Here is a 25,856-nt window from a genome sequence, read left to right as displayed (position 1 = left end):
TGAAGCAGGGCTTCGCATGACATTCACCAATATGGTGCCTCTTGCACCGAGTACACTCTGGGAAAGCTTTCCAGGTCTCGCTGCCACCCTGGTAGCCTATCTATATGCCACGTGGCCTCCTATTTGGCCTTGAAGCTGAAACTATATCTAGAGTCTTTCTCTTTTGGTCACTAGGGCCTCCGCCCCTACCAAAGCCTACAAATGGTGGTCCCAACCTCCTAGAATCCCTTCTGGCCGCATTCTCATGCCAGATCTTGTTCTCCACACTCTCATCTGTAAGCCCCTTCTCCATAGCCTGTGCATAGGTAGTCAATCCTAGCACAATGGTAATATGAACATCCCAGGTTATCATAGGTTGTAGCTCCTAGAGAAACCTCTCTCTCCTGGTCCCATTATTGGGCACCAGATCCCCGACAAACTATTCCAATCTATCGAACTTCAAGGCATACTCAGTCATTGTCATGTTTCCCTGAAGTAACTTACTAAACTCTTCAGACTTCGCAAGTTTATTTGCGTCACTATAGTATTTTGTCGTTGAACAGAGTTCTGAATTCTTCCCATTCTATTGTATTTACTACCCTGGTCTGGGATACCACCACCCACCATATTCAGCATCCTTCCGAAACATGTAAGTGGCGTATGCCACTCTCTCATTACCACCTACCCTAATAAAATCTAGGATAATGGTTATCATAGTCATCCATTACTCAGCCTTTAGTGGGTTTGAGTTGCCCTAAAAAATTGGAGGGTTCTGTTTCTTGAACCTCTCATACAACTGTTCCCATCATTCTCCCCTTGCCTGGGGCTGTACTACCGCTGGTACCTCTGGCTGGGACACTGCTGGTACTGCGGGCTATGGGTTCCTTGTTGGAACCAATTTCTGTCTCAAGAGGCAGATCTCATCCTTATACCTCTATAACCTGGCTTGTATATCATTAAGCACCTGTTGTCAGTTTTCTAAAGCTGGCAGGGCCTGGCCTTGGTCATTCTCTTCCCTGCCTGTATCTCTTGGCCAACCATCCTCTCTGACCTTTGAGGAATCATACTTATATCTAATCCACCCTGCAGTGATCAAATCGATCGTTAGGTAAGTAATAACTAGACCTCTTCCCGCCTGACGGTCCAAGATCGAGCAACAAACATATGCAATGCTAATAAGCACGATAACACACAATACATTCAATCATGGTGCTAATAAGCACTTCCTAATATTCATCAGCAAACAACAATGCTAATAAGCATCTCTAACATTCATAAGCAATTAACAATGCAAATAAGCATGTTGAAACATTTATACATGTATAACAATGCTAATAAGTATGTTCTATAATCCCTGCCAGTATTAACAGTGCTAATAAGCATGTTCTTTAATCCGTGCCAGTATTAACAGTGCTAATACGCATTTCCTAGCCTATATGCAAATAACAACGCTAATAAGTGCATTCTGACTGACATGTTCATATAACAACGCTAATAAGTGGTTTCTTCCATTCACAAGCAATAACGATGCTAATAAGCATGTTCTTTATCATTCATTTAACAGTCAAGGGCCAGTCCCTATCAACATATCTCATGCTCACTAAACAGGCATGTAAATAAGGCATTCATATCCTATTTAAGAAGTTAAACACATAACTACATAAAAAGTTACCGAGTCTTGAGTCAAACTTGACTTTGGTGGCGAGTGTACATTCCCAGCCAGTCTTCAGGAACCCTTAAACATTGACAGCTATGATACCAAGTTGTAACGTCCTCCTAATCTAGGACCGTTACACTGCGTACTTTAAACAGTGTCAAACTTGCTAATCAAGTCATTTGGTTATAAACATGTAACTAAGGTTAATGTCAAAGATTAGGGTTAAAATTTCTGGTCAAAGGAACTGTTGACTTTTCATTTAAAAGTTTCACACATACATGGGATTCCAAAATATTACAAACAAGCGTTTAAAAGAGTGTATACAAATCCAAAGTTACAACCAGCCGGCCTAAGCGAAAAAATAAGGGATACAACCCTAGTTCCTCTAAGATACCCTCGGTCATGGTGAATGAGCAGCCACATATGTACACGCCGCCACCGAAGCTCTTCAACTCATGGCTGGTCTAGCTTACCTTTTCCCTTACCTGCACTACATAGAACCCCTGAGCCAAGGCTCAGGAAGAAAACTTAAACATGTGCATGAACAGTAAATAAAAAATCCAGATACATATCTAAAATGCCCAGTAGTAATAACATCCAATATGTCGAATTCTACTAAACCGGGTAGTAGGATCGATCTCGAGCCCTTAGGTTTGAGTTCCCGCACTCAAAAACCTTTCGGGGCTCCAAAAACCTTAAGAGTCGCGGATCAAAACAAAGGAGTCAAGGGATGCCCCAAGTCAGAGAGCCAAAGCTCTCCCCTGCTTCAACCTCTGCCGCGTCGCTCCCTAGCAGGTGCCCGGCTCAAATGGCCCGAAAGCACAAGCTTCAACAAACATTCAAAAGAGTCGTGACGCCTCAAGAACAGGGCCGCGACCCGATATGAAAACCCTTTTTTTTCTCTGTTTTCTTCCTGCCAAAATCCTCCAAAAACCTATCCCAACATATCTAAAACTCAAAAGTAAAACCCCCAATCAATTCAACAGCTCAGTCCAACAAAACCCAAGCAAAAGCTTGGCCAAAACCCCTTCAAATCCCAAAATCAGAGCTGAGTTTTCTAAACTCCAAAAACTCAACTGAAAATCAGAAAACACAAAGAGTTAGGGCTGGAAATCGTTACCTCTATTGCCCCAATTGATGGTGAGTTTTTCCCCAAGTAATCCCAAGCCAAAGATAGCCTCGATTCTCCTTAAACCGTAAGAATTCTCAAGAAATTTGAGAAAGAAAATGTGTAGCCGAGAGAGAGAGAAAAGAGAGAACGCTTTTTTTTTTCTGTGTTTGTGTAATTGTTAGGTTACTTAGACTCTAAGTAACTCTAAGTAAATCCCGAGGCTCGGGGTCCCAAAAACGTCCCCGAGGGAAAAATGGTCAAAACTCCCAGAATTCCCTCCTAATCTCGCTAATACAAAATATATCCTTTAATATTCATTCCCATTACCTGATAACCCAGTAATGGACTAGATACCCAAAATACCCCTTGACTCACCCCAAGTCGGGTATTAGGTCCCATTGTGACTTTCCCGCTAACTTGCTCCCTAGGATCGTCTCGTATCGAGTAACCCAAATATACCCACATAATAATGTGGTCTCACACATATATCACATATATCACATATATGCCAAATATACCCATAACATGCCTGTTAACCGAGATTTTCGGCAACTATATTAATGAACGATATATTTACTGATACTACTAATGAAAGTAGAAGATCGACACGAGGCTTTTACGTGGTTGGGGCGTTAACTAGCCTTAGTCCACGAGTCTGTATATTAGAGCTATAAGAAGCTTTTACAATGGAGTTTTCTAACTATATCTCAACAGAGTTTCTACCTTTTCTTTTTCTTTTTTCCTCCCCCGGTACGTTGTTCTATAGCTTATATTTATAAGCTGAGGGGAACCCCGGGTCTGGGCTAGATCCGACCCGGGCCCATCAGAGAAATGAGTACAAGGGGCCTTTCTAGTGGAGGCCCAATACAAAAAGGTATACAATACACAAAATTCAGACCAACTAAGGCCCAGTTGGTTGACCTGAGACACAAGCCTTCGCTCGACAAAACGGCGCTTTGGCTCTGACCACTTCGAGTCACGAGGCTGATTCAGGAGACAAGACCGGTCAGAGTACTTGGCTGCGCAGTCCTGACACACCAGTGGGCAATCCCGAGGCGACCTTTTCTGCAGGCGAAAAGTGGGGGACAATGCCCACGCGAAATGAGGCGGTTTCAGGATCCTGGACGCCTGGCCCTTCAATTGGGGAGGAGGTGACCCAGGTCTGTTTACCTTTGGCCCGCTCCATTTACCTCGGGCCCAGACCATACCAGGCTTCGGGACAGGAATGTGCGGGCCGCGACGGCCCGGGCCCTCTGGACATCGCCGGGACCGTTCAAGCTGAAGATGAATCCGGAGGGACGTCCCGAACCCCTCCAAACGGGCCCAGTCTATAGTCCCGATCCGTACCAGTCCCCTTGGGTGATATTCAAACCAAGGGACCTTGGGCCAAGCCCAAATGTCGAGTTGGTCCTCTGACCGTGGGCCAGGGCGAAGGCCCAAAGCCCTTCCAGGAAATGGGGATAACAATGCCAAATTACAAAAATTGCCCTTCTAATAAGAAACTGGCCCACATGCATATTTAATACACCTAAATGTGCATATCTAGTCATATTATCATATAATTCACATAATCACATAATTACACGCATACAAGTCACATAATCATATAATTCCCATAAATCTCCATCCTAGCCCCCTAATTAAGGCCCTAAGCCTTATTAGGTAATTTGGGACATTACATGCCTACTACTCGAGTGTTGAACACGTGGTCATCTGTAATTGGCGTTTGTTCGGGTTATGAGGACTGTGACAACTGTCCTGTCAACTTTTTGCTGCCGCATGAGTCATTTTAATCTTGGCCTTTGGATCTCAAGCTAACCCAATCAGATGACCCAAATTAATTCCCAAAGATTACGTATAAATAGGGAGATCAGACCTGAACCTTACCACCTTTACATTCAAAAACTTTCCTTTTAGAAACAAAAATCCCCTTTTTCTCACAATTTTTTTTTCCAAACACCATCATTGCCTTCCAGTTTCTCAGAAGCTCTCAAGCTTCTGCCTATAGAAGCATCAACATTCTCATCAAACAAACATATAAACTATAAGTATTTCCTCATCTGGTTTGAATCTTTCACTTCTTTATTTTCCAATGAGTTTTTTACTTCAAAAACATATTTTTGTTCAGTACCGTTTCGTGTTCTGGCCATGAATGAGTTTAAATAGGGTTCGGTTTAGGCTAAAAGAATGATATTAGCCTTGTTTAGAAATATGGTATTCGAAAACTAGGCAAATTTTCTAGGTTTTGCAAGGAAAATGTCACCGATGAATCGATTAGGATACCTGTTTGGATGTAGAAGTTGAGAGGTTTTTAAGTTTGGCTCTGGGTAGCTTAAGGTTCACAATTCCTTAAGCGGTTTTGCATTAAACCGCTTTCAAAAAAAAAAAAATTAGTGGGTTTGACGAATCTGACATGCGAATCCTGAAGTATTAGGGAATTTCCCGAATTCATAGTGTGTGGCCTAGGACTACGCGTGGAAACACGCGTTGGTGCTAGGACATATCTTAGCTTGTGTAATTTTTTAATCACCAAAAGTAAACCACTCAAACCTTTGGGTCACCGTACCTTTATCGTCGTAGCTAGTCATTGTCTTAGGCCGCCACTAATAGTCCGCTTTGTCATCAGGCGAGCTAGATTATGTCCCCACCAAAGAAAAACATCACAAGCTTCTCTTCTCAGAACAAGAATAAGGACAAGCAGATCACATCCGAATCTCCAATTCCTCACTTCGGTCCAATGGTGAAGAGGGAGATTGTTGTCGATCCTAATGCCTTTTTCGAGGCCGAGCACAACGTATCCTGAATAACCTCGCAGGGGAAAGTAAACAAAATACTGCTAAGCCATGGGATTGAGATGGGAAATAATGGCCTCCTCACCCGACCTCCATTGGAAGGAGAGCGGAGGTGCACCCCTCTTCAAGATGGCTTTGGGGCTTGGAGTGATGAGCACCTGAAGGCAGGTGCTTTCCTCCCATTAGACCAGTACTTCGTGGATTTTTTGAACTACATCAAACTAGCTCCGTTCCAGCTTCCCCCAAACTTGTATCAACTTTTGGCAGGGTTAAAATATTTGTTTTTGAGGCACGAGTGGGAGGTCCCCACCCTGGCTGATATTATGCAGTTCTTCTACCTCAAGGCAAGTCCATATCAAAAGGGGCGAGGTGATCGCTTTTACCTTCTCCCTCACTTCCCCAACTCGGCTTCCGTTATTGACCTCCCCAGCCACCCAAATGACTATAAAGACCAGTTCTTTATGTCAAATGGGCTCAAGAATTGCTATCATTGATACTTCAACTGCCCTCGTAAGTTTCCTAACTTTCTGAATTCTGTATGCGAACTCTCTTATCATTTTCATTTTTTTTTAATTTAATCCTTCTAACTGAGTTCATTCTATGTGCAGCTATATTCAAGAGGACAGGGAAGTTTGAGACCCTTGGGGCTCAATCCGAGACGATGTCCCATTTTCCTTCAAAGGAAAAGAACTTCCGACAGGTAGTGAATGATGCTACCATGGTGGCCTGGGACCTGATTTGCAAAGACCAAACACTGGCTATCAGGATTCGAGGTCCACCTCCCATACTTCCCGAGCTTCCTCCTCCTCAAGAAGTCCTACCCGCCATTGAAGACACTAACTCGGAAGAGGATGTGGCACTGTTGGTGCGCAAGAGAAGAGTACTTGAGGATGACCAGGGTCCTGACCCAGAGCGAGCTTGGTTTGGGCAGTAGCCGACACTTCCGACCAAGGTAACCCATATAGAGATCTAGATCGGGCTGCTGCCAGTTTTCGGCTAATTCGTTTCAACCCTAATAAGCTCATTAGTCAACATCCTTCTAACCCGGACCTGAACACAACAGTCCTCCAGTGCGTGGATCATCGGGTGATACACTATGACCATAGCTACCTTAGATGCACCATTATGGTTGACAACACCCTCCACTTTAGGTCCTCCATTTTTGAGGAATATGGCACAAATCTTAGGACATGGCCTTCCTTACGTTAGGGTGTATTTTCCCCCAGCTTTAGACAGTCCGTAGATGAATCTAGCTTGGAAGAAGAGCTTGAACCCCTTAGAACCCAGGATGTAATAATTCTAGACTCTCCTTACCTCCAGTAGTCCAGGAGTTAGAGGTTATACCTAGTCCGGTTCATAACCCCAAGCTGATCGTAGTAGATTCCTCCCCTAGCTCGGAGGGTAGGATTCTTGCTCTGTTCTTTTCTTTGCATTATTTTGACTAACTATTCCATGTATCTGAATCTTCTGCTCGTTCCTTTTCAGGAGAAGAGATGGGCTTGCCAGATGCCTTGGGATTAAGTGGTTCCTTCAAAGCCGACGGAGCTGGGGCTGGGCCCATGGTGAAAAGGCCCAGGGTTCCAAAGAAACATGTTTCCAAGACTGGAACTTCCACCGGGTCTCCTGTCAAAGACAAAAGTGCCAGCTCCACCCGGGAGCAGCAACAACAGACTCAACCCTCAGTTCCGGTAACATGTACCTCCTTCAGTTCCTCAAGTGATCCAAGGCGATGCTCCCTCCGCCCAGGTCCTAACTATTCAGATCCTGGTAAAGCCACTCGAGTTGGCAAGGATCCCCGAAGCGTTTCGGAGGACTGTATACGTGATGGAGAGCCATATGGTGGGCCATGCGTATAGAGCCAATGTCAAGGATCTGAGGGCCACGGAGGAGCGTACTCCCGAGGATGGTCTCAAGTTTGCTATGGGAATGAACCTCATTGTGAGCCCTTTTCATTCCTCTAACATTTCTTTTTCTTTTCTTCTTTTTTACTAACCTTGACTTGCCTTTTCCTTTTGTAGTTTGTCCTGGCGCAACTCCGTGGTATTGCTCGGATCCGAGCTAGGGGTGATGAGCTCCAAACCACCCTGATCGCCACCCAAGAGAGCGAGAAGTCTGCCAAAGCCAACTCGGTTTCCCCACAAGAGAGTGAGCGAATTGCAAAGAATCATGTCGTGGAAGTGAGCCATAAACTGGACCAGTTGCAGGCTGAGAATGATAGCCTTAAAAAGAAGCTTGGCGAGGTTGAGGCCAAGGCCAAGGCCAAGGAGGAGGCCGAGAGGGTGAGGTTGGCGATTGCGAAGTCATCGAACTCAATGGAGGAGATGCTTTACCGATGTTGGGCTTTCAGCCAAGACAGGAATTTCACTTTCATGCAACCAAGGTTTTGGAATCCTTATCTTGCCAAATTCAAGATTCGATTCTCACAGGAACCCTCTGAGACTGTCGAGGCATCCGATGCTGCTGAAGGGGACGGCGAGGAAGTGACATTCTCTGAGCAAGTCGACGAAGCTCAATGATTCATTTTCTTTATTTTGTATTTTGTAACTAAGTCCCTAAGGATTAAAACAATCGCCTTCAGGCTCAGATCGAGGTTTTTTTTCCTCAAGATAAATATATGCTTTTGAATACATATTTAATTTGTGATCTATTTGTGTTCCCCTTCGTCTATTGTTCTCTCATGTTTGTGAATTCTAAATTCTTACACACTTGAAATCTTAGGGGTTGTCTTTAGATCGCAATAAGTTTTTTATGGCTTGACTAATTAATTTTAGTCGAAGTCTTAGTTATATCCAAGATTTTTTCCGCCTAATTGCGTTACACCTGTTAGGAACCAGGCCTCAGACCTGGTCGTATCTAGGAGATTTTAGTGTGCTTAATAGCATTGTACATGTTAAGAATCAGGCTTGGACCTGGTTATAACTATGGGTTTTGTTTTTGTTACTCCTCAACTTAGTTCGTATTCAGAATTATTTTGAGAATCTGAGCTTTAAAAACTCGTTGAATAATCAATTTTTCCAAACTCTAAGTTTCAAGCTTTATCCAAATATGCATAACTCTTTTAAAAGCTATCTTCGGTTATGTGCCCTCCCAAGCGACCAGAACTTATAAATGTTCTAGGTTGCTCTTACAAAATGAGCCCACGATAATAAAATGACAAAATTGATTACGTAATAATCAAATTGTTATTAAAATGAAATGGATTTTATAGATAAGCCTTACATGAACAATAATTCCAAAAACATTAAAGACAACAAAATTATTTATAGTACTTTTTGAGGTGTAGGGCATTCCAGGCCCGTGGAACTATTTCTCCACCTAACCGGGCTAGCTTAAAGGTCCCTTCGCATAGGATCTCCATGATCTGGTATGGTCCTTTCCAATTCGACCCTAACACATCGTCCTTGGGATCTTTACTTGCCAAAAACACCCTCTGGAGAACCAAATCACCTATTCTGAGTCTGCGTCCTTTTACCTTTGAGTTGAAGTAACGAGTGATTTTCTGATGATAATGGACAAGCTGTAATTGTGACGCTTCTCATTTTTCCTCGATTAGATCAAGGGACGCACTGAGTAGCTCACGGTTCTGATCTCAATCAAAGGTTTTCTATTGATGGTACGTCACTAGCGCCTCAATCGGGAGCATAGCCTCGCTTCCAAAGGCCAGAGAAAAAGGGGTATGTCCAGTGGAGGTTTGATGTGAGGTGCTATAGGACTAGAGTACTTGCGGAAGCTGTTCGGGCCATAGTCCCTTGGCTTCATCTAATCGCTTCTTTAAGCTCGCCTTTAGGGTCTTATTTACGGCCTCGACCTGCCCATTAGCTTGCGGGTATGCTACCAACGAAAAAATCTTGGTTATGTCATATTTTTTACAAAAGTTTGTGAAGAGATCACTATCGAACTGAGTTCCGTTGTCAGACATGAACTTTTTTGGGAGCCCAAATCGACATATGATATTTCTTATGACAAAATCCAGGACTCTCTTCGAGGTGATGGTTGCCAGAGGTTCGACCTCCATCCACTTTGTGAAGTAATCGATGGTGACAACAACATAGCGAACTTCTCATTTTCCCGTTGGCAAAGAACCAATCAAGCCAATTCCCCATATTGCAAACGTCCAAGGGGATGAGATCGCTCAACGGGAGATGCTCGGGTAATTATGGCGAAGCGTTGCCATTTGTCACATTTCTGTACATACGAGATCGGGTCCTTTGTTAGCGTGGGTCAAAAAGCCTTGTCTCAGTACCTTCAGAGCCAGGTTTTGCCCCCCAGCATGGTCTCCATAGAAGCCTTGTTGTATTTCTTGCAAGATAGTATACGCTTCCTTGGGCAAAACACACTGTAGGAGTGGTAGCGAATGCCCTCGTCGATATAGAACCCCTTCAACCATAACAAATCGTGAAGCTTGATATAGCAGCTTTCTTGCACCCTTTCGATCGTCAGGTAACTTTCTGGTTGTGAGATACTCCACTATGGGGGTCATCCAGGTCGATTTTATGTCAATCATTCTGACCTCAACCGTTTATGCTATTATGCTTAGTCTTTCCAAGAACTCCACTGGAACTACGTTCAGTGTATCTGCCTCTTTGATGGTAGCAAGTCGAGCCAAAGCATCAGCATTGGAATTCTGCTCGCGGGGTACTTATTCAACAGAGCTAAACTTGAATTCAGACAACTCATCTTTAACCTTGGCTAAGTAGGCCACCATCTTGATACCGCGAGCTTGGTATTCTCCCAATATCTGATTGACTATGCTGGGAATCACTATAACATTGGATCGCCTTTGCTTTTAGCTCTTCCGCCACCCTTAGCCCTGCCAATAAGGCCTTATACTCGGCTTCGTTCTTGGATGCTTTGAATCTGAACTTGAGAGCTGTATGGAATCGATGCCCTTCAAGTGAGATTAAAATTATCTTAGCTCGCGATCCACTTTCATAAGAGGATCCATCAACGAAGAGTTTCCACAACTCCTGCACCGGTTCTCTAATCGGCTCGTCCTAAAAATCCATGCACTCGGCCACAAAGTTAGCGAGGGCTTTACTCTTCATTGTTGTGCGTCACATATATAATATCTTGATCTGGCTGAGTTCGATGGCCCACTTTAGTAGATGTCCCTACGTTTCAGGTTTTTGGAAAACCTTCCTTAAAGGTTGGTCAGTTAAGACGTGGATAATGTGGGACTGAAAATATGGTCTGAGCTTCCTTTAAGCGAAAATAAGACAGAACACGAGCTTTTCTATTAATGGATATCGAGACTCGGCTCCAAGAACTCTTTTACTTACATAATACACTGGTTTCTGTGCCTGATTTTCCTCTCGAACTAACACAGCACTAACTACATTTTTCGTCACGGCCAGATACAGAATCAAACATTCTCCAAATGCCGGTTTTGATAGTATGGGAGGTTAAGCCAGGTGAGCTTTTAGATCATGAAATTCCTGTTCGCATTCTTCGGTCCACTCAAACTTCTTTTTTCCTCTGAGCAAGTTGTAAAATGGGAGACATTTTTTAGTGGATTTTGAAACGAAGCGGTTTAGAGCCGCCACCTTTCCAGTTAAACTTTGTACTTCCTTGCGCGACCTAGGCGAAGGAATTTCTAACAATGATCTAATTTTCTCTGGATTTTCCTCTATCCCCCTTGTGTTGACTATAAACCCCAGAAACTTTCCCGACAAAACCCCGAAAGTTCACTTCTGAGGATTTAACTTCATGTCGTACCTTCTTAGTACGCCAAAACACTCTTCTAGGTCAGATACATGGTTACTGAAATTCTTTGATTTAACGAGCATATCATCGACATACACCTCCATATTTTTCCCGATCTGGTTAACGAACATTTTGTGGACTAATTTTTGGTACGTAGCACCGACATTCTTCAGCCTGGATGGCATAACTTTGTAGCAGTAATTATGCTAAGTCATGAAACTGGTATGCTCTTGGTCTGCAGGGTTCATCGCGATCTGGTTATATCCAGAATACGAGTCCTGGAAAGACATGAGCTCGTGACCTGCGGTGGTGTCTACCAAATGGTCAATTCTAGGTAATGGGAAATAGTCCTTATGACAGACCTTGTTGAGATCGGAGAAGTCAATGCAAGTTCTCCACTTCCCGTTTAGCTTCGGAACCAGAACAAGGTTAGCAACCTAGATCGGGTATTTTGCCTCCTTTATAAATCTGCATTTATGTAGGTGATCTACTTCCTATTCTAATGCTTTCGACCATACTCTCCCCAAAATCCTTTGTTTTTGGAACTTTGCAGGCACATTCTTGTCCAAGTTCAAAGTATGCATTATTATACTTTGACTGATTCCCACCATATCTTCATGCGACCAGGCGAATACATCCAGGTTCTTCCTCAAGAATTCGACTAGCTCCTTCTTCCTTTCAACTCCAAGATTTTCCCAACTTTTACAACTCTTGAAGGTGTTTCTGGGTCGATACTGATTTCCTCGAGCTCCTCCACAACTTTGATTTCCTCGACCTATTCACAGGTCAATGTCGTCTTATTGGGCAACCTCATTATCTCCTTCTCGAGGTTCTTCCGTCACATGGGTAACTTCCATTACACGGGACTCCTCACCTTCTTTGGCTATGACCATTGCCTGTTGCCTAGATTGTGATTTTCCCTTCATGGCTATGTTGTAGCATTCTCAGGCGGTGAGCTGGTCTCCTCTTACTGTGCATATCCTCGAAGTTGAGGGGACTTTATTGCCAAGTGTCGGATCAAGGTAATGGCTTCAAAGTATGGATTCCATGATTTACAATAATGGAATCCATACTTTCCTAACGGATCGAATATTGGTTCCCTTAAGGGTTAATTCTGGAACTGAATAGTTATTGAGCTCAAATCTAAAATTTGATTATACATTAATTATTCCTTAGTGAATTAATGGTACTTAAGGATCAAGTGGTAATTAGAAAGGTAAAATAGTAATCTTGACTAGCTCTAATTAACGTGTAACGTTCTCCTAATCTAGGATCGTTACACTGTGTACTTTAAATAGTGTTAGACTTGATAATCAAGCCATTTGTTCATAAACGTGTAACTAAGGTTAATGTCAAAGGTTAAGGTTAAAAAAATTTGGTCAAAGGAACCGTTGACTTTTCATTAAAGAGTTTAATACATACATGGGATCCCCAAAATATTACAAATAGATGCTTAAAAGGGTATATACAAGTCAAAAGTACAATTAGCTGGCCTATGCAGTAAAATCAGGGATAAGACCCTAGTTCCTCTGAGATATCCTCAGTCGTGGTGGATGAGCAGCCACATATGTACACGCCGCCACCGAAGCTCTCCAACTCATGGCTAGTCTATCTTTTCTTTTTCCCTTACCTGCACCACGTAGCACCCGTGAGCCAAGGCTCGGCAAGAAAACTTAAATATGTGCATGAACAGTACATGCAGATTCTGAATACTTATTTAGCATGCCCAATAGTAATAACCTACTCATGCATCCATACAATTACAAATAAATGACCACCATGTCATAACGGGGGCCCGCTGCCCTAAATAAATAATTGATAAGTCATACTAGGGCCCAACGCCCTAGGATCTGGGACTGATAAGTCACCCCGGGGGCTCGTGCCCTATCCTCTGTATCACCAACCTTAGAGTTGGCCCAGTGTACTTGGTGCTTTAATTTCCACCACCATTGGGTCGGACAAGCATATAATGCGCTCTCAGTTTGGCCTAACCATATCGACCACCGCTTAGCGCGCTATTTCCGCCCTTGACTTATGAGCCAAGGCTTTTTCAATCAAATAATGCATGCAAGCATGCATCTTTTAACAGTTATCCCAAAGCAGAGCATTCACGCATGCTTAATCAATTAAACACAGACATAATCATAGTCATGTTCTTTCTCAGGGGCTAGAGCCCTATTCATAATCACATTAAACAACCAGATAAACAGATAACCAGCTATTGATAAGCATACTTCAGATAACACAAGTATGCATACGTATAAATCATGGTATCTTAACCAATCAAACACAAAAATAGTAATAACTATGTTCCTTAAGGGGGTCGAACCCTAACTATGCAAACAAGGCAAGTATTCATTACACAATTATCTAGACACAGAGCATTTAAGCATAACCAAAATCATATTCATTCCCAGGGGCCGAGCCCTATTAACAGTTATAATCAACAACCGAATCGAGCCCTAATCACATATATCACGTATTGGGTGTAGTTTTCTAAGCTCAGGTCCAAGTATAGCGTAATAATAAGAACGACCCTCGAGCATGATCCTGGTTCCGAGCCCCCCTAGCGATAACCTAGTCACAACCATAATATAGGATCCCATCAATAACGAGCAAATAAAGGCATCAGACCGAGTCCTAGCCTCCGGGACCTCGATTTATACTAAACTGGGTAGTAGAATCGATCATGAGCCCTTAGGTTTGAGTTCTCGTTACTCAAGACCTAAGGTGGCCAAAACAGCCTGGGCTAGCCGCGACTTGCCCCTAAGGGTCACAACGTGCCTCCCAGGTCAAAGGGCCTTTCTGCCTGGAACCAAGGCACAAGCCGCGACTTGCCCTAGAGGGTCGTGGTGCATCTCCAAAGCAGAAGCCCCAACCTAACCGTGGGTTCGCACGGGTCGCGGCGCCCCAAGAAAAGGGCTACGACCTGACCCTACGAACCCAGAATTCCTATGTTTTCTTCAGCCAAACTCAACCACAAACCACCCCAAATCAATCCTAGAACCATAATTCATTCCCCAGAACATATTCAACATAATACCAGCAACAAAACCCAACCTAAAACTTGATTAAAAGCCCATTAATACTCAAAATCCAACACTTGAGATACAAAGCTCAAGAACACCTCAATGATACTAAGAAACCATAAAAAAATTAAACCAAAACAGGGATTAGAGCCTTACCTAAGATGTGATTTAAGTCCTCCTAGTTGTAGCTAATCCAATCCCAAGTTTAGGCCTTCAATTCCCAGGCTTTCAGCCAAAAATCTCGTTAGTTTCTCAAGCAATTCACTAAAAAGTTGAGAGAGAATGAGGGAGAGAGAGAGGGAGTCGGTTGGGAGAGCTGAGTGTTTGAGTGTTTTGTTTTCTTAAGGTTCAAGTAACTTAAGTTAATCTCGAGGCTCGGGGTATCGAAAACGTCCCCGAGGCAAAATGGTCAAAATCCCCGATATTCCCTCCTAATCTCGCTAACTCCAAATATATCCTCAAATATTTATTCCTGTTACCTGATAACCCGGTAATGTACTAGTTACCCAAAATACCCATTGACTCACTCTGAGTCGGGTATTGGGTCCCGTTGTGACTTTCCCGCTAACTTGCTCCCTAGGATCGTCTCGTGCCGAGTCACCCAAATAAACCCACATAATAATATGGTCTCTCACATATATGAACATATATACAATTATGCCCATAATGGGCCAAATTAGGAAAATTTCCCTTCTATTAAGAAACGAGCCTACATGCATATTTAATACACCTAAACATGCATATCTAGTCATATTATCATATAACTCACATAATCACATAATTCCATAAATTTCCATGCTGGCCCCCTAATAAAGGCCCTAAGCCTTGATAGGTAATTTGAGACGTTACAACCATCCCATCCTTACAGGAATTTCATCCTCGAAATTTTATCTAAACAGCTAAGCATACTATTCCCGCATATCTGATTCTGGTTCCCAGGTCGCTCTTGACCTTGCTGTTCCTATATAATACCTTAACCAAAGGTATAATTTTGTTCCTCAGAACCTTTTCCTTTATGTCTCGTATCTGGACTGGCTGCTACTCATATGAGAGATCTGCATCAAGCCCCAGATCCTCGTAACTCAATGCATGAGTCATGTCTGATACATATTTCTAAAGTTCTAAAATATGGATACATTATGCACGGTCGACAGTGTCGAAGATGAGTCCAATCTATAGGCCACCTGACCGATCCTCTCCAGGATCTCAAATGGTCTTACAAATCTAGGGCTCAACTTGCTCCTTTTTAATCAAATTCCTTCACCCATTTCCATGGTGAAATTTTAAGGAAGACATAGTCTCCCACTTGGAACTCCACGTTCTTGCGTTTCAGATCAACATAACTTTTTTGTCTACTCTGAAAAGCGAGCATCTGAGCTCTATTCTTTTCAACAGCTTTAGTGGTCCTCTGAACTACCTCATAACCTAATTATTTCATCTCACCCATCTCATCCAGTGAATGGGTGATCTACACTTCCTACAATACAACATCTCATAAGGTGTCACTCCAACAGTCAACTAGTGGTTATCATTATAGGAAAAACTCTATAAGAGGAAAATATTCATTCTAGAACCCTCCAAAGTCCAATATACATGCTCTCATCATGTCTTCCAATATCTGAATAATCCTCTCTGATTTACCATCAGTTTAAGGATGATAAGCGGTACAAAACTTCCATTGCGTATCCATCGCCTTCTGTAATTTTCCCCAAAATTTTGAAATAAAGATATGGTCCCTATCAGAAATGATAGATCTCAGAGTCCCATGAAGGAGAACTATTTCTCACATAGAGATCTACATACTGGTCAACCGTATAATTCATCCTCACTGGTAGAAAGTGAGCTGATTTTGTACTCCGATCCACGATGACCCAAACTGAATCGTGTTGGCCCACTGTCTTGGGCAATCCTACCACAAAATACATCGTGATGTCCTCCCACTTCCACTGTGGGATATCCAGAGGTTGCAACAGCCCTGCTGGTCTCTGATGCTCTGCCTTGACCTGCTGACAAGTCAAGCACTTTGCACGTACTCAGTCACGTCCCTCTTCATCCTAGGCCTCCAATATAAAACTTTCAAACCCTGGTACATCTTCGTGGTGCCTAGATGTAGAGAATAAGGGGTAGTATGAGATTCATCCAGAATCTCCCGCCTGATCCCAGTGTCCATTGGAATGTAGATCTAATCTTTGTATCTCAATAAGCCCATGCTTGACACTGTGTAGTCCTTAGCTACTCCAGCTAGGACGTCCCCTCTAATCTTCCCCAACTATGGATCACCTACTATTTCTCCTTAATCCTCTACAAAAGAGTAGACTACAAGGTGATGTTGGCTAACTGACCCACCACTAGCTCAATTCCTGCTCTAGTCATATCGTCAGCCAACTCCCTAGATATTTACTTGGCACTATACAACTGTCCCAGACCCTTCCGGCTTAAGGTATTTGCTACCACGTTAGCCTTTCCTGGGTGATAGAGGATTTCACAATCACAATCCTTCACCAGCTCTAACCAACGTCTCCCTCATGTTCAGATCCTTCTGATGAATAAGTATTTCAAACTCTTGTGATCTGTGTATATCTCTCACTTCTCACCATATAAGTAATGATGCCACTCCTTCAGTGCAAAACCTACTGCTGCAAGTTCCAGATCATGTGTGGGGTACCTTTGCTCATACTCCTTTAACTGACGTGATGCATTGGCAATCACCTTCCCTGTTTGCATGAGGACACAACCTAGGCCCTACCTCGAGGCGTCACAATAAACCACAAACTTGTCATGATCCATAGGCAGACTCAGAACTGGAGCAGTGATCAAACTCTTCTTTAGTTTCTGGAAGTTTTCTTCACACTTGTCTGACCATATGAACTTCTGATTCTTGCGTGTCAACTCTGTCAGTGGTGACACAATCTTAGAAAACCCCACCACAGAGCGTTTGTAATAACCTATCAATCCCAAGAAACTTCTGATCTCTGAAGCGTTCTTTGGCCTTGGCAAATCTATGACCGCCTCAATCTTCACTGGGTCCACCTTAATTTCATCCTTAGTAACTATGTGACCTAAGAAAGTCACCTGTGGCAATCAGAACTCACACTTCTTGAATTTTTCATATAGCCTGTGTTCTCTCAACCTTCATAGTACCAATCTAAGGCGCTGCTTGTGTTTTGTCTCTGATTGAGAGTACACCAGTATATCGTCGATAAAGACAATCACAAACCGATCCACGTAATATTTGAACACCATGTTTACCAGATCCATAAATGCTGCTGGGACATTAGTCTGTCCAAATGACATCATCAGATACTCATAATGCATGTACCTAGTGCGAAAAATTGTCTTCATTATATCCTCCTCCCTGATCCTCAACTGGTGATAACCAAACCTAAGATTTATCTGGGAGAATACCATCCTACCTATAACTGATCAAACAAATCATCAATCCTTGGTAGAGGATACCTATTTTTGATAGTCAACTTATTCAGTTCTCCATAATCAATACACATCCTTAGAGAACCATCTTTCTTCTTCATGAAGAAAACTGGTGCGTCCCATGGTGAGAAATTGGGCCTGATAAAACCCAAGTCTAGTAATTCCTGTAACTGAACCTTTAGTTCCTTCAGCTCGGCTGGAGCCATCCTATAAGGTACCCTAGAAATTGGCTCTGTCCCAGGTGCCAATTCGATCACAAACTCTATCTCCCTGTGTCAAGGTAACTCTGGCAGATCCTCTGAAAACACATCCAGAAACTCATAGACCAATCTGGTCTGTCCTGGTCCCACTGTCACGACCTAAGTGGTATCCACCACACTAGCTAAGAATCCTATGAATCCTCCCTACAATAAGTCTCTAGCTCTAAGTACAAATATCATAGGTATACGGGGTCCATGCACAGTGCCAATGAATACAAAGGGGTCCTAACCCTCAGGCTCAAAGGTTACCATATTCTTTTTGCAATCTATCATTGCCCCATGCTTCTCTAGCTAGTCCATACCCAGAATTATGTCAAAGTCGGTCATAACCAACATTACCAAGTCAACTGAAAACTCCCTGCCATCCACTGTCACTGGTAGTGATCTAATCCATCTCCTAGAAACCACTAACTCCCTAGTAGGCAGCATAGTACCAAACCCTATAGGATAATAAACACGGTCTGCACAATCCATCTATAATCCTACTAGCTACAAAAGAGTGCATCGCACCCGAGTTAATCAAAATAGTATAGAGGATTCTAGCACTAGAAAGCTGACCTATAACAATCGAGGGACTAGCCTTGGCCTCTGCTTGGGTCAAGGTGAACACCTGAGCTGGCGTTAGGCTATCCACCTTCTTGGGCTCTACCTTTTTGGCTTTCGAGCAGTCCTTCTTCAAGTGTCCAACACTCCCAATGAAGAAGCAGGCCTTTGCTCGACATTCTCCATTATGGCGCTTCCTGCACTGAGTACACTCCGTGAATGCTTTCCAGGTCTCACCGCCAACCTGGTGGCTCATCTGTATGCCTCGTGGCCTCCATTCTGGCCTTGGAGCTAAAACTGTATCTGGAGTCTTTGTCGTTTGGTCACTGGGGCCTCCGTCCCTACCAAAGCATGCAAATGGAGGTCCCGTCCTCCTAGAATCTCTTCTGGTCGAATTCTCACACCAAATCTTGTTCTCTACGCTCTAAGCTGTAAGCCTTTTCTTCATATCCTGTGGATAGGTAGTCAATCATGGCACAGTAGTAATACAAACATCCCAGGCTATCATAGGATGTAGCCTCTGGAGAAACCTCTCTCTTTTGGTCCCATCAGTGGGCCAGATCACTGGAAAAATATATCAATCTATCGAACTTCAAGGCATAATTAGTCACTGTCATGTTGCCTTGAAGTAACTTGGTTTACTCTTCAACCTTCACAGCTTTAACTGCGTCATTGTAGTACTTCTCATTGAACAAAGTTCTGAATTCTTCCCATTCCATGGTGTTTACTGACCTAGTTTGGGATACCACCTCCCACCATATTCAGGCATCTTCCCGAAACATATAAGTGGCACAGGCCATTTTCTCATTACCACCTAACCTCATAAAATCCAGGATAGTGGTTATCATAGTCATCCATTGCTCAGCCTTCAATGGGTCTAAGCTGCCCTAAAAAATTGGAGGGTGTTGTTTCTTGAACCTCTCATACAGGGGTTCCCATCTATCTCTTTATGCATGGGGCTGTACTACCACTGGTACCTCTGCCTGTGACAATGCCGGTACTACGGACTGTGGGTTCCCTGCTGGAACCTGATGCTGCCTCAAGAGGCAGATCTCATCCTCCTTTCTCTGTAACCTGGCTTGCATATTAGTAAGCACCTATTGCTAGTTTTCTAGAGCTGGCGGTGGGGCCTGGCCCACGTTATTCTCTTCCCTGGCCTGTATCTCTTGGCCAGCCAACCCCTCTGACCTTCGAGGAAGCATACTAATATCTAACCTGCTCTATAGTGATCAAATCGACCATTAGGTAAGTGATAACTATACCTCTTTCCGCCTAACGGTCCAAGATTGAATAAACAAGCAGATGCAAAATAATCATGTCCAAGCATTTATTCATGTATAATAATGCTAGTAAACATGTTCTATAATCCCTGCCAATATCAGAGTGCTAACAAGAATTTCCTTGCATTCACAAGCAATAACGATACTAATAAGCATGTTCTTTATCCTTCATGCAACAGTCAATGGCCAGGCCCTATGAGAATCCAGGCCCTAAACTTGAATCCAAAAAGGTTCAGACTCCTCACCCTTAACCCAAAATAGATATGAATAGATCCAAAACCCCTTACTTTGAACCCAAGAAGATTTGCCCTCTCCACAACCTAAAAGGTTAAAGCAACGCCGACACCTGAGAATGAGGGTCGACCCCTGGAGTGCTAGATGACCACCACCACCACACAGAGCAGTCGAACCTCTTAGCACCCCATAGAGGCCAAACCCAGAGACCAACGAAAACGAGAAAATGAGCCCCACCTCTCAGCACCTCCAACAACAATAACAACAAGCTTTCCTCAGCCAGGCATACCAAACGCACAACAAAAGGCTTACACTGATGTACGAGCTAAGAAGAAGAAAATGGTAGATGAAAACCTCAAGCGGTGCTGGTTGATATTATTGTTTTTGGTAACATATATTTTTTAAATAAAAATTTACTTAATAATCAATTCTAAAATCAATTCGTGCATCTATATTTCTCTCAATATATATGTATTATGACAAATATTAATATATAATTATTTTATATTTCATGCTATAATAATTAATCATTAGAATAATTACATCTATAACAATTAAAAATAATAAAATTTAGCAAAAAATTATTATAGTAAACATTTATACACATGCATACTAATTAAATAATAACTCATATGTTTCAATTAACTTTGAGGTAAAACAAAAACTTTCTCATAATATATATATATATATATATCATGTTTGGATTTTTTTTTAGATATTATTCTAATACAATCAAGTATCTATATATACTCCATCTTTTTTCTCTCCACACATGTTTTAAAATAAACCCTTTATAAATTTTTAAAATTTCTCTTTATACACATTCTAACTTTTTAAAAAAATTAAAACATCTTTGGCACTCTCAATTAAAAAAAAAATATTTTATTTTTTAACTCAATAGAAAATGTAAATATAAATAATTAAAAATTTATCTCATAAAAATAAAAATTATTAGTAAAATTACATTTGTGTTTTATTTATATGCTTTTAAAAATTACATTATTATTTCTTAATATATAATTAGTACATTTATATCAATTTATCAAAATAATATATTTAATAATAATAGAGGTGAGAATAGAAAAAAGATGTCAATAGTCAGGCCCATAAAGATTCATACTCATTTTCTCTCTCCTCTCTCCTGAAACCCTAGCCTTTTTCCTCTTGGTCAAATCATCACCTAGGTCACCAATGACTTCTCCATCTGGTCAAAGCCCCGGCTAGGTGATGCGCATGTCCGTGCATCGATGAGGCTTTGACCGATGAATTTTTCTCTTTTCGTAGGTCAGAAGCTATCGTTTCCAATGTTCTTGATGGTTTTAGCCTTCTTGATCCAGTAGATATGCTCTCTCATGGTGGCATTTGAGTCTTGTGTTCTTGGCCTTTGTATTTAGAATTTGACATTTATTGCCACTGTGGACTTTGTGCTCTTGTCTTTGGATCAATGAAGAATATCTAGGGTGACCTCAGTGGTAGTGTTCTTGCAACTTTCTCCTTTATGTTTTATGGGCAACTTTGGAGTTTGAGGTGCATGGTGGTTAGATGGTCGTGTTTGGTTCCCCTCAATGGTTTTGTTTTGGGGATTTTTTGGTCGATTGAAGGAAGACTTGAGTGGTGCAACTAGATTTGCCTGTTGTCTATGGATGCCTATGTTTTTTTGTTATTTTTGTGTTGTTGTCTTTATTTATGTGTTTTCTTGTTATTTTAGCTATTGTTTAGTAATGGTGTTTACCGGCCTTATCCTTTGTTGGATGTTTGGCTTTTGCTTTAGTTTTTTACAAAATATTATTTAGGTCATAATAGTTGGTATATAATAAGGTATACAAGCTATAGTTTCCCATTTCATTAAGCAGATTTATGATCCATTTAATAATAATAAAACAAACAGTTTTATGATTAAATAGCCTAAGAGCACTCACATTGGGTGCTCTACTCCATCTTTTAAAATACCTCATCAAAACACACATTTTTATATTTTACCTCTAAGTTTTACATTATACCATATATCAGCTTCTCTATATATTTTTTTACATCATTTAAATATTATATCTTTAAACATATTTTATTACTTAAAGTAAAATAAAATAATTGAAAAAGAAAAAAAAATATACTAAATAGAGAGAGAAAAATTATAAAAAAAATATTAAAATATTATATAAAAGATATGTAAATGTTATGTAAATGTAGATTGGAGTTTGTGCATAGCTATTATAAATATATGTATAAAGGAGCTGATAGAAGATGTTTTTATGAGTTTTAGCTAAATATTATAAATAAAGTGTAGTATAAAATATATCACAAAAACATACATTTTTATAATTTACCTCAAAACTTTTACATTATACCATACATCTGTTTCTTTACATTATTTATATATTATATTTTTAAAAATATTTTATTTATTTTAAGAAATAAAATAATTAAAATAATAGTATCACACTCATATATATACAAAAGTTTATAAAAAAATAATAAAATATTTATAGCTTGATGAATAGTATTTCACTACATATAAAGAAATCCAATAAAAGACTACTTAACTATTTTTTCTCTATATTATAAAGAATAACATATTTTAACTCAAAAGTGTTCTAATAATATTTATCTATTAGGCGAACCTATAAAGCATAGCAACAAGCTTTTCAAAAGAAAGAAAAAAAAAGACATTCGAAATGGGGTGCACAAGAATTGTGAATGGTGCAAAGCAGAGTATACTTTCAAGGGCAATATATTATATGATAAAGAAATAAAAATAAAATAAAATAAAGGTAAACCCAATGATTTGATCACCTGAAAGAGATCTTATGCACAGATGAGAAGATCCATTTGCAGACATTTTAAAAATATTATTTATTAATTTAATTCTTTAGAAGAATAATTTAATAGAATAACAAAATACATAGTTTCATGCCTTGTTGTTTGGACTGGAGGGAACAATAACCACGCCCAATCAACTCTCTTCGTCCCCCTCCAATCTCATTGGGTCTACACTTTGGGTGGCATATTAAAACACTCTTCTCCTATACTATATAACCATTATTAAAATTATACATATATAAATAATTGGCAAAGCTAGGATTCCTTTGCACATTTAAAAACAAAAAATAACAATAAAATTTTATTTTTTTACAAAAAGAAAATGACAACTTTCCTCCGCACGTCTTATGTGTTATTTAATCATCATACTCATTTTTCTTTTTCTTTTTCTTTTTCAAATAAGTGGTACAATTTATTATCTCCTTAAGATTATTAAATTTAAAAGAAAAATATCAAATAAAGAGTGGTGCCATGGAAAACCTTGTGTAATGATATGTTGACATGAGAATGGAGGTTGTGGATTGACCACTCAAAATTGGGAAGACTTCACCTTTTTTTTTTATTGGGCTCCTTTTTTCTTTTGAGTTGAGTAGCTGATTATCCACCATGAATAAAAATTGGATGATTCACTATTCAAAGTTTTGAACAGAATATTCATTCTAAGTAGTGGACCCTCCATATTCTTGGATGCCCAACAATTTGCATTTGATTATTTTTTTTTTTAATTCTCAAAACAAAAAATCTTAGGTGTTGTTTGGCAAACAAGTTTTTTATTTTTTTTCTTAATTAAATTAAAAAAGTGAAAGTATTTCTATAAAATGTGCTGGCAAAACTATTTTTTTAAATATAATTTTTTGAAATAAAAATTACTATAGTCTAAACAAATTTTGTCAATACTTTCTCACTATTTTTTTACTTCACTTTCTCTCTCATAAGTTATAACAACAATTAGTTAATTTACCCTCTCACTTTTGATATTGTCTTCAAATGCTTCTAATTTATAAAATTAGTCTTCTTCTACCCTCTAACTAAGTGTAATGCCTCTAATGCAATTAGCAAGTGTAAACCATCTCATTATGGTTATTGATAATTAGTAAGCACTTTAGTTAATGGTTATGATTATGGAATAATGTTTATGATTATATTAGTCCATAACAATAATTTTAACATTCTCCCACTTGGACAATATAATCAAACCACCATAATATTGTCTAACACATATATGACAATCAAATAAATCATACATAATATTATACAGATAGGATACAAATATTACATATGACTTGGCCCTGTAGACATTTAAATATCATAACAACCATTAACTGTCAAACCAAACATGCATGAGGTACGATAGATTGAGACTATGCGCATTCATCTCCTTTTGTACCTGTCACTTCGATGAACAATAATATATACATATATAAACATATATACGTAATAGCAACAATAAGAAGTGACTTCAATTATCATTATGCATGTTCAGAACAAAACACAAGATATAAGCAATCCATACAAAATACTAGCATGTTCAATACATAAATAACAAAACTCCCACTGAGCTCAACAAGCTAGGCTCCTGACAATCCCATTCGGGCAACGTGCTCTAAAAACACACATACAGGTAAGCCTTTCGTTAGTGGGTCTGCTAACATGCTAGTGGTAGGCGTGTACTCAATAGAAATGAGGGACTCAGCGACTTTCTCTTTAACAAAATAGTACTTTATATCAATTTGCTTTGAGCGAGAAGTACTCCTAGTGTTCTTAGAGAAAGCTACTGCTGCGGAGTTGTCACAATACAATTTCAGCGGCCTCGAAATAGAGTCTACAACATTTAATGCTAAAATGAAATTCCGCAGCCATATTGCTTGACAAGTAGCCTCATAACACGCCATATATTCTGCCTCACATCGCAGAAGAAGCTGTGAGTGTCTGCTTGACACTTTTCCATGAAACAGCTCCTCCAGTCATCATATAAATGTAGCCTGAAGTGGACCTTTTATCATCCACGCATCTTGCATAATCAGCGTCACTGAACCTAACTATATCAAGAGTGTCAGCTCGCCGATAAGTCAGCAAATGATCCTTTGTACCCTGAAGATACCTCATGACTTTCTTAGCCGCTTTCCAATGGCTAAGACCAAGATCACTCAAGTATCTACCCAACACGCCGACAACAAAAGCAATATCAGGGCGTGTGCATACTTGAGCATACATCAAGCTACCAACCAGTGACGCATAAGGAACGAATTTCATTTCATCTCTTTCTTTATCATTTTGTGGACATTGAGCCTTTGAGAACTTGTCACCATTCACTATTGGTGCCTTCCCAGGAGAACATGCATGCATATTGAATATTTTCAAGATCCGATCAATGTAAGTCTTTTGAGACAAACGAAGAATACCATTAGCCCTATCCCGAAGAATCTGAATCCCAAGCACATAGGAAGCCTCACCAAGATCCTTCATATCAAAATGGCTAAACAAAAGTTGTTTTGTCTCAGACAACAGATCAGAATTATTAGATGCAAGCAGGATGTCGTCAACATACAATACTAGAAAAATAAAGCTGCTCCCACTGACCTTCATGTATATACATTGATCTACTACATTCTCCTTGAAGCCATTTGCAGTGACAATCATATCGAACTTGAGATACCACTGCCTTGATGCTTGTTTAAGCCCATAGATAGACTTTTTGAGCTTGCAAACCATGTGTTCTTTGCCAGACTTCTCAAAACCAATAGGTTGAGTCATGTAAACATCTTCAAATAAATCTCCATTCAAGAAGGCGGTCCTCACATCCATTTGATTGAGTTCTAGATCAAAATGAGCAACTATATCCATAATGATTCACAACGAATCTTTGGTGGAAACAGGTGAAAAGGTTTCTTTGAAATCAATACCTTCTCTCTGGCTATAGCCTTTAGCCACAAGCCTAGCCTTATACCTTTCCACTTGCCCATTCGAGTCATGTTTGATCTTATACACCCATTTGCATCCAATGGGTCTACAACATTTGGGT

This window comes from Humulus lupulus, chromosome X (genome assembly GCF_963169125.1).
Source record: "Humulus lupulus chromosome X, drHumLupu1.1, whole genome shotgun sequence".
Classification (NCBI taxonomy): Eukaryota; Viridiplantae; Streptophyta; class Magnoliopsida; order Rosales; family Cannabaceae; genus Humulus; species Humulus lupulus.
This window is presented reverse-complemented; position numbering follows the sequence as displayed.